Genomic DNA, 11803 nt, shown 5'->3' with positions numbered 1-11803 from the left:
TCCTCTTAGCACTGCTTTCATAGTGTCCCACAGGTTTGGGAATGTTGTGTCTTTATTTTCATCAAATTCAAGGAAGATTTTAATTTCTTTATTTCTTCCTTGACCTAGGGATGGTTCAGTAGTTGACTGTTCAGTTTCCATGAGTTTGTAGGCTCTCTGGGGTTAGAATTGTTGTTGAATTCTAACTTTATTCCATGGTAATCTGATAGTACAGGTGGTTACTACAATTTCTTTGTATCTATGGATGTTTGCTTTGTTAGCAATTATGTGATCAATTTTTGAGAAAGTTCCATGAGATACTGAGAAGAAGGTATATTCTTTTCTGTTTGGGTGGAATGTTTTATAGATGTCTGTTAAGTCCATTTGGTTCATTACTTCTGTTAGTTCTCTTATTTCTCTGTTAAGTTTCTGTCTGGTTGACCTGTCCATTGGTGAGAGAGGAATGTTGAAATCTCCCACTATTAGAGTCTGGGGTTTGGTGTATGCTTTGAGTTCTAGTAATTTTTTTTTACATATGTGGGTACTTTTATATTAGGGACATAGATATTCATGGATTGAGACCTTCTCCTGATAAATTATTCCTGTTATGAGTATAAAGTTTCCATCTCCATCTCTTCAGATTGATCTTAGTTTGAAATCAATTTTGTTAGACATTAGTATAGCCACAACCTCTTATTTCTTAGGTCCATTTGATTGGAAAACCTTTTCCCAACCATTTACTCTGAGGTAGTGTCTGTTTTTGAATTTGAGGTGTGTTTCTTGTTAACAGCAGAATGTTGGATCCTGATTTCATATCTATTCTCTTAACCTGTGCCTTGTTATATGTGAATTGAGTCCATTGATATTAAGTGATATTAATGACCAGTGGTTGTTAACTCTGGTTATTTTTTCTGTGGTAGTATTTGTGTATTTCCTTTATTTGGTGGAGGGTTGTCAGATGCTTTTGTTATTATGGGTGTTGTTGGCTTCCTTGGTTTGTGATTTTTCTTCTAATATTTTATGTAAGGCTGGGTTTGTGGCTATGTATTGTTTAAATCTGGTTTTGTCCTGGAATATCTTGTTTTCTCCATCAATGGTAAATGCAAGCTTTGCTGGGTATAGTAGTCTGGGCTTGCATCCATGGTCTCTTAGTTTCTGCAACACATCTATCCAAGACCTTATGGCTTTCATGGTTTCCATTGAGAAGTCAGGTGTAATTCTGATAGGTTTCCTTTTATATGTTACTTGACCTTTTTCCCTTGCCGCTCTTAATATTCATTCTTTATTCTTTATGTTTGTGTTTTGACTATTACATGGCAAGGGAATGCTTTTTTTTTGATCCAGTCTATTTGGTGTTCTGTATGCTTCTTGTATCTTCATAGGAATATCCTTCTTTAGGTTGGGAAAGTTTTCTTCTATAATTTTGTTGAATATATTTTCTGGGCCTTTGAGCTGCAATTCTTATCCTTCTTCTACCTGTATTATTCTTAGATTTAGTTTTTTCACGGTGTTCCAGATTTCCTGGATTATTTGTGTTTAGAATGTGTTGGATTTGTTTTGTTCTTTAATCAATGAGTTTATTTCCTCTGTAGAATCTTCAATGTCTGAATTTCTTTCTTCTATCTCTTGTATTCTGTTGGTAATACTTGTCTCTGTAGTTCCTTTTCATTTACCCAGGTCTTCCATACCCAGCCTTCCCTCAGTTTGTGTTTTCTTCAATACCTCCTTTTCATTGTTCAAGTCTTGAACTGTTTCCATTACCTGTTTGATTGCATTTTCTTTTTTTCTTGGGTATCTTTGAGAGATTTATTCATTTCCTCTACCTTTTTGTTTGTCATCTCCATTTCTTTATGGCAGTTTTCATGTCCTGTTTAAGGTCTTCTATTATTTTCATAATGTTCTGTTTAAAGTTAATTTCTTCTACTTTTTCTGGAGTAGGGTGTTCAATTCTTCTCATTGTGTGATACCAGGATTCTGGTGATGACATGTTGCCTTTCTGGTTGTTGTAGGAATTCTTGTATTTGTGCCTGCCCATCTCTTTCTTCAATGTAGCCAAGAGAGTCTTGGCATCTTGGTCCAATCTTTGCTGTGACTGACTCTCTGTGTGGATCTTCTCAGTGCAGGAGCAGAACTGTTCCTGGGCCAAAGACCAGTCTGCATGGATCTCCTCAGCACAGGAATGGGGACTCCTGGTAGTCCAAGGACCCCTGCAGACAAAAGGGTGAACTTTGGGGGAGGGCAGGGTCATGTGTAACAAAGAAGACCCTGCAGAAGGAGCTGAGAGGGCCCTGTTCTTCCTTCCCAGACTATCCACCCTGGATGGTGCACACTGACCCATCTGGATGGAATTCTTCAGCACAGAAACAGGGACTCATTGTAGTTTATGGAACCCACAGACAAAAGCTCTATATATCTCTTTCAGCCTGTCCTTTTTCTGTTAAGCCACTGGGTGAAAGCAGTTTCGTTATTAACCAATAAAGGCAACACACATAGAACACACATAGAAAGACTTCCTACACTACACACACACACACACACACACACACACACACACACACACACACATATGGAGAGAGAGAGAGAGACAGACAGAGAGAGAGAAAGAGAGAGAGAGAGAGAGAGAGAGAGAGAGAGAGAGAGAGAAAGAGAGAGAGAGAGAGAGAGCATTTGTGGTTGTTTGAATGAGAATGGATCCCATAGACTCATAAGTCTGAACAGTTGATGGAACTGGAACTGTTTGGGAAGGAGGTGTGGTTTTGTTAGAGGAATTGTATTACTGGAGGTAGGTAGGCTTTGAGGTTTTAAAAGCTCAACCTATTCACAGTGTCTCTCCTCTGCTTCATGGCTTTGTCTTAAGAAACAAGCTCTCGCTATTCCTCCAGCACCATGCCTGACTACCTGCTGCCAAGGTCCTCGTCTGATCATCTAAATTTAGTATTAGTTGTTTTTTCATTGAAATAGCAAAATACCTTATAGAAACAAGGGTTAAAAGTTTTATTTTTGTTTCATTGCTTCATGAATTTCAATTCATCAGTCTGTGGGAAGCAATGCAATGTTCCCAGCAAGATTATGTTATAGTAGATCAAGCAGCAGAGGGAGTTAGACCAAATCCAGAAGCAGATGCAACTTCAAAGATCGCACCCCTAGTACCCAACTTCCATCAGAAAAGCCCTACCTCCTAAAAGTTCTATTGTCTCCTGACGAAGAAGCATAAAAAAATAAGCCTGTTTGGACATTCCATGCTCAAATCATACCATATGTCCTTTTCTCCCCACCAAACTGGGTTTTCTTCTCTATTTTTCATTAGTCATTTCTGAATATTCCTGAATATATCTCTTCAATCTTTTCTTCCTCATTATCTTTCTCTTATCCTTCTGTAATTTTGCTTAAGATTTGCTAAAATATTTTATTTTGATCCATAAATATTTCATGCCCCATGTTTTAAAAATGATTTTTCTGTTTTCCTCTTGTCATTTATTTGGAAAATGTTTATTAACCTTTCTTCATGTTCATTGATTATTTACTATGCTATGTCCATTATGTTATGAAACCATTGTTGTGTGTATGTAATTCTGCAACTCCCATTTGCATATGTCTATTGTTTATACTTTTAAGTTAAAATTCTTCATGTGTTCACATGTGCTACCTGCCTTTTCTACACTATGGATTAACCATTAATATGTGGTATATGGCATATGATATAATCCCTACATCATAGTACAATCCCGTGAAATCTTTGCCTCTACACCTGTTAACATTTTACTTTCTAGGCTACTTTCTTATATCTTTTAAGTCATATAGGAGCCTAACATATTACAAAAATTGTAAAATATAATGAAAGAAGCAGGAGAGAATCAACTAAATATTTCTTTTGTGAATAATGTGATCTTACTCTCAAATCCAGCAGTGTGGTAGAGCAAGTCAGCTTGCTGTTATTCAGCTCTACCAGGCTCACAGAATTGTTCACCCTAATTTCACATCTGCCTTAGATATTTTTAGGTGGAATCAATATCTCTCAGCAGGGATTTGGATCTGATCACCATTGAGACTCCAGAAATCTCTTCATGATTTATAAGCCATATGTCTGCTTCTGAGTCACACAAAATGCTCAGCTTTTTATATGAGTGATGTTTTTAAATTTCTAGCATATTCTTTTTGCTCTACAGTATTGTCTCTTGCTTTTTATTTCTTGTGAATCTTATCTTTTCTTCTTGTTTATGATTTTTTTATTCAGATACTTCTAACTCAAAGTGAAGTCTTAGAAACTCAAGAAGAGGGAGATTTCTATAGCCCCACACAAAACATGTCAAATATGTCAGCATCTTGTTCAAATTAGGATTTCCACAAGTATAAGAACATTCTGTATATCATTCATCTTCTTTGTGTTTTAATAGCATAAACAGGATCGTCTTTAGCCATACACAAAGCTTTTCTTGGATATTAATTTTGCTATTCTTTGTATCTACTACTGATTTAGAAGAAATCAAGGTACTACTTCTCAATCTTACAAGTCCCAGTGAACACAGATGGGTTGGTAGTATTATAACAAAGATAAAGAACCTTGTAAAAAATGACTACCTACTAGAAAAACATTAAATGACTTGCCCTTTGAAAATAAATTCAAATAATGGTCAAATACTCAGTTCATCATACCAAAGGATTTTAGGAGACAACGATGTCAATCTCAGTTGTACTTAACACTGCCCCTGCCATTGGATATTGGTTCTTTTATTAAAATAAATTTATCACTTTATGTTTTATGTATTATATATATATATATATACACATACACAATATGTTTGTGGGTATTTGTGTGTGTGTGACATGTGTATGTGTAGAAATCAGAGAAATCTTAAATGAGTTAGTTCTCTCCTTCCAACATGTGGGTTCCAGGTCCTCAGTTTGGTAGTTAGTACTTTTACCCACTGAGCCATCTACCAGTCTTGTTCAGGAGTTTTGTAAAGGTCCTTGAATATTTCTACAGGGCCTTTTGGATTAATATCCACTGGAGTCTCTGAAGAGTCTTATCCATGATCTCTGAGTTTCTAGAAGTGTTTGATAAGTGTTCTCTTAATTTTATGCCTCATGTCTCATAGAAAAATCAATATTGGAAATTGGACAATTGTGTAAACAGGTAGCAGTCACATATGGAACAGCTTCTTGGTAGAGCCATCATTCTCTGCCTTACTTCTCTCCTGTAGGAACAATCTGCAGCCCTGCTTAAGATAGGAAAAACAATCCCAATTAAAGAAAAAAAAGTTCATCAGGAGATTTGGAGATTTTCTTTGATGAGTGGTGGAAATAAGGGTTGCTGCAAATAGGTCATGAACAACATAGATGTGCTCCAGGTGTTTGCATAAGTTCAAAATCCTCTCAAGCTTAAATATTCAAATAGACAGCTTTGCATAAAGGTCACTTCCTCTAATTAGCATCCTAATGTTCTGCTTAGTAATGGAACCTTTACTTGAACTCTAACCTTCCTGAGAACCCAATCCTTCTATCAAAAACATGAACTGCTTACTTCTGACATTACCCTGAAATGTGTTCTCTGAGTTTCTTCTTTACTGCATTCTTTTTCCATTTCAAAAACCATGAACTTTCACATTGTATGAATTCCACTGCTAATGGACATTCCTGGGTAAGACTGACTCTTTGAATTATTGTTGCCTTCAGTCACTTCTCTGGTTGGATTCTTTCTCCCAGGTGTCATTTTCCTAAGCGCTTGCACACTCCATATTTTTTTGAGTGCTTTGTGTCTTGAAGTCTAGTGTATACAATTCCAATGACAATAGTGGTTTTCTAAGTGCATATGATGGGCTGTGGAGATGACTTATTGGATAAGAACACATTGTGTTAACATGTGGACATGAGTTTAGATCCTCAGAACACATGGACGAGTTGTGCTTAGATGTCTGTGGCTTAACACAATGTTGTAGGGAAGAAAGACAGGCAGTTCTCTGGAGCCTGCTGGTCAGCCTATTTACCAGAAACAATCAGTTTCATGTTTAGTGATAGACCCCATCTCAAAGGAATAAGACAGACAGTAGGAGTTCTCTCCTGGCCTTGACATACACAACACACACACACACATACACATATACACATGTATACACATACATGCACCCAAACAAATGCACACAAAATACGTATTATGAGTTTCTAAGTTCTGCATGTCTTACAAACATCATTCACAGACTTAACTGAGCTACTGGTCTATGGTCCAGATAGCAAGAGTATATTTCCTGAATAATCTTATCCAGGATTCATTTCATGCCTATATCCTCCAAACCTCAGAGCTCTACAGTTGAAGATTTGACCTTAGGACAATGACAAAACACACCCATTTTTGAATGCACTGCTGTTTTTTTCTGCTTTATACCACATCTAGGATGATGGGAAATCTGAATGAGATTTGTAGCTGTTACAGCTAGCTCCATGAGGTGGAGGAAGGTTTCTCTAGCATAAGAGGTGCATAAATCTCCATATTTATCTCCCCCACAATCCCTCAGTGACTAACCCTAAACTGTCAGACTGTCAGACAGGTTGCCAAACTGGTGACAAGAACTGGAGCTCTACTCTTCAAATCTTGCTTTTCTGTTGCTTTGAAAATTATAGACCAGCACTTTTGTGCTTATATTCCTGACTCAACCTTTATTTGCTGAAAGAAACTTCACTCCTGAGTGAGGGAAACTCAATATTCTCCTTACATTTGAAAAAAAAAAGATGCAGACTGGTTGGGATACTCTGTATAATCATAGGGCAGCAATGCTTGAGTCCCTTTAAATTCCTAGAGTTCCCTAAATGGGAAAGATAGTGCTTGATTGTCTTATAGATACAAGTTCAAATGTTCAACAATTGTTAAAAGAAAGTCAGATAAAGTGTGGTTCTTCCCATCAGTGTATTGGCACTTAATGTTCATTCTTTCTTTCCCATCAGCAAAAGAACTTTCTAGGTATTGAGAAAACACTAGAGGAAAGCAAGACATGAAACAAGCTCAGCGTTTTTTCTCTGTATGCATGTGTCTCTGTTTTCTGGGGCTGTGAGGATCTCATGCCATCTGAAATAAAGGCTCATCTGAAGGCTAATGCCATTGAAGTGTGGGGATTAGTGTTCATGTTTGAGAGGTACTCCTGAGACCTTTAAGATTTCACTCAGTTGAAGGCTCTGACTTTGGATGGGGTTATAGCAAACCAAGAGAGCCTGATATTATAGTTTAGCTTTAGAACAAAAAAAAAAAGAGAGAATCAGAAAACTCAAAATTGTTCTTTTTCTTTGGCTTGTTTCTAAAAAGGTAAAAAGTATATTGTGAACCATGTTTCTTTGTAATAATCTTAGTGGACTTCTTTCCCTAGCAATCTTTCTTTTTTTCTTTGTTAAAAATTTTTAAATAATACCTTTTTTAATTATTTGAGAATTTAATACAATGTATTTTGACCATATTTACCCCCACCCCAACTCCTCCAAGATATACTTCTACCTTCCTACTACCCAACTCTGTGCTCTCTTTTTTCTTTATTAATTAAATTTATATCTATCTATAGTTCCCACCTCATCCTGCTCTGTTTCCCCCCTCCCCACTGCCCTCCCATCCACTCATCCTCTGTACAATCTTATAGTTAAAATTGGAACATGTGAAACTTGTGGTGACAAAAATTTCCTAACCTAATTGCCTTCTAGTAATGTGTATGTTTGTGTAGAGTTATTCTGCATTCTGTCATACTGAGGATGTAGAGTTTGAATGCTTCTTAGATGTGCTTGACTTTATACCTGACTGTAGGTATCCCCAGGGAACAGTATTCTAGGACTCATGAACACTGAAATCCAAGATGCTTAAGTTTCTTATGTACAAAGTTTGTTCTATTACATCTATGCATATAATTTATACTTTAATTTCTAGGTCATACAGTATAAAGGCTATGTGTATTGTTATCTTACTGTACTGTGCAAAGAAAAATGAGTGCATATATTTACTGCAGATGACTTTTTTGGGGAGGGATCCTTTTCATAATTGTTTGAGTCCATAAATGCGGAAACCTCAAATACAGAAGAGCACTGTATCTACTTACTATAGCTCTGACTGGTGACATTTCTACTTAATAATGATTCCTTGTCTTTGAGCCCTATTTAGACTTACATAGTGGAGATCTGGTAGAACCTGTTCTTATTTTAGATTGACAAATCTAAAATCATTGGTTCATGTAAGTCAATTAATGATTTATTAAATATATAAATATATGTTATATGTCTTTTTATCTCAATTTCTCTTCTGGAGATAAAGCGAAGGGAGATAAATGAACCTGAAATAAAAAGTAAAGTATTTCTTTGATTAATCTCCTTAGATCATAATATATTGCTAAAAATAATCAGAACAGTAACAGCTGTCTATAGTCTATAACTGAATCCATTCCTTCCTATTTTCATGCTACCAGAGTTTTATTTTGTTTTGTTTTGTTTGTTTTTTTCAAAGTCTGCATCACTGCCTCATTTTACTGCACCTAAATACCATCACAATAGAGACACTCACTTTTGGTAGTTTCCCTCAATTGTCAGTGAGATCTAATTTTCTTTTCTTTTGCTTTTTTTTTTGACCTTCTAATTTTCAAGTCTCAGTTTACAATTTCACATATCAAACTTTATTTATATATAGCTTTAACTATAAAAAGATTATTATTATATCAAGAAAGTTGGAGTTTTTTTGGTTGTTGTTGTTTTGTTTTGTTTTTGGAGACTGGGTTTCTCTGTAGCTTTGGAGCCTGTCCTGGAACTAGCTCTTATAGACGAGTCTGTACTCTATCTCACAGAGATTCACCTGCTTTTTTTTCCTGAATGCTGGCATTAAAGGTCTATAGCACCACCACCCAGCTAAGAAAACTTTGTAAATTAAATATATCAAATATCTCCTGGGTCTGAAGGATTAACATGCATTTCATAGAAATGTTTAGGTTTTAATTTGTACTCATTTATATATGGCTATAGCAACAGAAAGTCAGGGTAGGGACAGGTAACTTTTTAAGAGATACATTTTATAGGACTGTTATGAAGTATATGTATATTTTCACAAGATACCCTATATTGAAAACATTATTTTTGAAGGTGATGAAAAGATCTGAATAAGAGTGCATAAAAGTTTTACATTGAAAATAAATTGTACTCCTTGGATTTGCACTAACTTTGGTCTTTACCATTTCTCTAGATACTACAAATTGACACCAATGTGGTGGACTAAATCCACATAAAACCTGAGCTGCTTCTCTCATTCAATGTTCATGTCAGTGTGTTCCTTGCAAACTGTCCCACAGTTGCACAAAAGAAGAGATCTAAGCATGTAAGAGTTGTTAAGATCCCCTAGCATGTTTAAAACTGAGAATTATTTGGGATATGATTAGCTTAGTGTTGTGGTGGATTTATGCCAGAAAAGGGAGAATTCTGTGTGACATCTATAGCCTACAACCTGGACTGCTGCTCTCATTGTCTCTGCCACTTAGAATGGGGCTCTTGGTGCTGACCATCTCTCCAGGGAGCATCCCTTTTCATTCTTTCTATACCTTACATTGTTTTGGTTCCACAGATGATTTTAACTTTATATTGTGGATAATCTTCTTTTTGGATTTATTTAAATCTCTAATTTTGTCCAAAATTTTTAAGTAAGAAGAAAGCAGTTAATTATTACTACTTTATTCCATCTTCCTTCCACTTTCATGGACATCCCTGTACACAAATCTCTCTCTCCTTTTCATGCCTCTTTGTTTAGTTTCATGACACACATTTAACCCAGGCTTTCCTTGTGACAGGATGTTTCAAGCTATAGTTACAGTTGGGTGGGTTCAGCAGTGGATATGAACTAAAGATCAGAATGACCCCTCTCTTAGATTCTATCAATACCCCATCACTGGGCAGTGATTGCATCCATTAATATATTTTATTTTATTTTATTTTATTTTATTTTATTTTTTACCTGGAGGGACAGCCGTGGGTGCTGGGAACCTAACTCTTATATTCCATTAATATATTTTAAAATCACAATTCCCAAAGACTTTTTCAAATGGAAAAGAAATCCTTGCAAATTGGTAGGTAGAGAAAAATAGTAAATTTTAGGAAAGATACTGCCATATTAAAACTTTTCTTCTAAGTGCTGCTTTTCTTGAATGAGGTTGGCATTATTGGAGGCTTAACAGCTACCCAGACACTGGTATTCTCTGTTGCCTTGGTTTGCACTGGTCACAAAGGAGCGAGAGAAACTGACCAGGGGTAGCTATCTGCCTTTTTTCCATGACTGACGGTGTGTTTAACACGGATGTTTGTAGCTCTGAAATTCTCATTTCAAATCTGTAATGAAAGTGATATGTAGTTTTGCCCTAGCAAAAAATTTTAATGACCTATAAACTGGGAAGCAAGAGTTTACCAAGTGTTTTAAAAATGAAATTTTAAAGTATTCTTTTTGTCCCCTTGCATAGAGAAATCAATTCCACTGATGTGAAGACATGTGTGTCTATTTCTCCAAATATCTTCAATCTTCTTCCCCTCTCAGACCCTTAGAAGAAACAATCATTAGAGATATATAAGCCAAGCAGAAAACAGAAAATTTCTGGAGGTGTAGAAAGTGTTCCTGACACTGTAAGATTCTCAAGAAAACCACTGATGAGATTTTCTTCTCTGGCAAGGTTGGTAGAGGACCAGTCTATTCCAGGGTTCCTGTGTCCTTAGTTGGCCCTATTTGCTCATAAGTGAATGGCATCTTGCAGACAGGGAGGAAGAAATGCCCTGAAAATGTGTGTTACTGGTATCACGATGAATGCCATTTCAGTAACTAAATAGTGTTGTTTGGAAATGGGATTTTTCAGAACAAGACAATTAAAGTTGAAAATTGCTCCAATTTGAGTTCTGAAAGACTGGACTGAGCCTAATTGGCAATGGCCCTTAGCCATTTTTGTGATGGAGTTTTAACATGCAGGAATATAAAGTTACTCTCAGAAACCAAATCCACATTTGTACTTTAAAAGTCACAGATAATTATGCATATCTGAAATAAAGAAAACCTGAGATAGAGTGAAGGAGGCAAATTACAAGATAAAAGTAGAAAACATACTCCAAATTGTTTTACAGATTTTAGTGTCTTTTAAAAATATGAAAGACAACCCAAAGTTGAATCTTAAAAATTGAATACTTCTGTATCAATATTAAATATCAGGCTTTATTTATTTGTTTCATTATGAGAGAAAAATAAAAAACAAAGGTTTTCTCCTGGAGGAATAAAATCTGTAAACCCTGGCAGTTTCTAACAGTGTAGTACCTGTTGCTATGGATACACATCATTCCACAAAACAAGAGTAAAACATGGGCCAATCAGGCTAAAAGATTATACACTCTTGGTACCAGTACTTAAACACTGTGTATAAGCTACACTATGGCTTTAGTTTCATTTAAAAGTCTACTGCTCTTAGAGTAAAGCTTTCAAAGATGAGAATCAAGGGATTTCACCAAAACAAAATCTCAAGGACATAATTTTGATGAAGTCTTTTCTTAATATTCTAGTTTTACTCATAGAGGGTTGTTCTAAGTATTAGTGTTATAGTGACATTTTTCTTCAAGTGAGATAACATCACTCTAATGTTTGAAATCCTGAGCATGTGATGCCCTAAATAATCCACTGCTGTGGGAGGTCCTTCTGACTCTGTATTGCTTTTATTAGTTAATAAATAAAGAACTGCTTTGAGCCTATGGCAGGGAAGAACAGATCTTAAGCAGCGAAAATTAGACTGTATGCTGGGGTGAAGAAGGACTGAGTCAGGTAGATGCCATGGAGCCACTGGAGATAGACATGTTG

This window comes from Myodes glareolus, chromosome 27 (genome assembly GCF_982192425.1).
Source record: "Myodes glareolus chromosome 27, mMyoGla1.1, whole genome shotgun sequence".
In the NCBI taxonomy this organism is placed as follows: Eukaryota; Metazoa; Chordata; class Mammalia; order Rodentia; family Cricetidae; genus Myodes; species Myodes glareolus.
Note: the sequence above shows the minus strand (reverse complement) of the source record.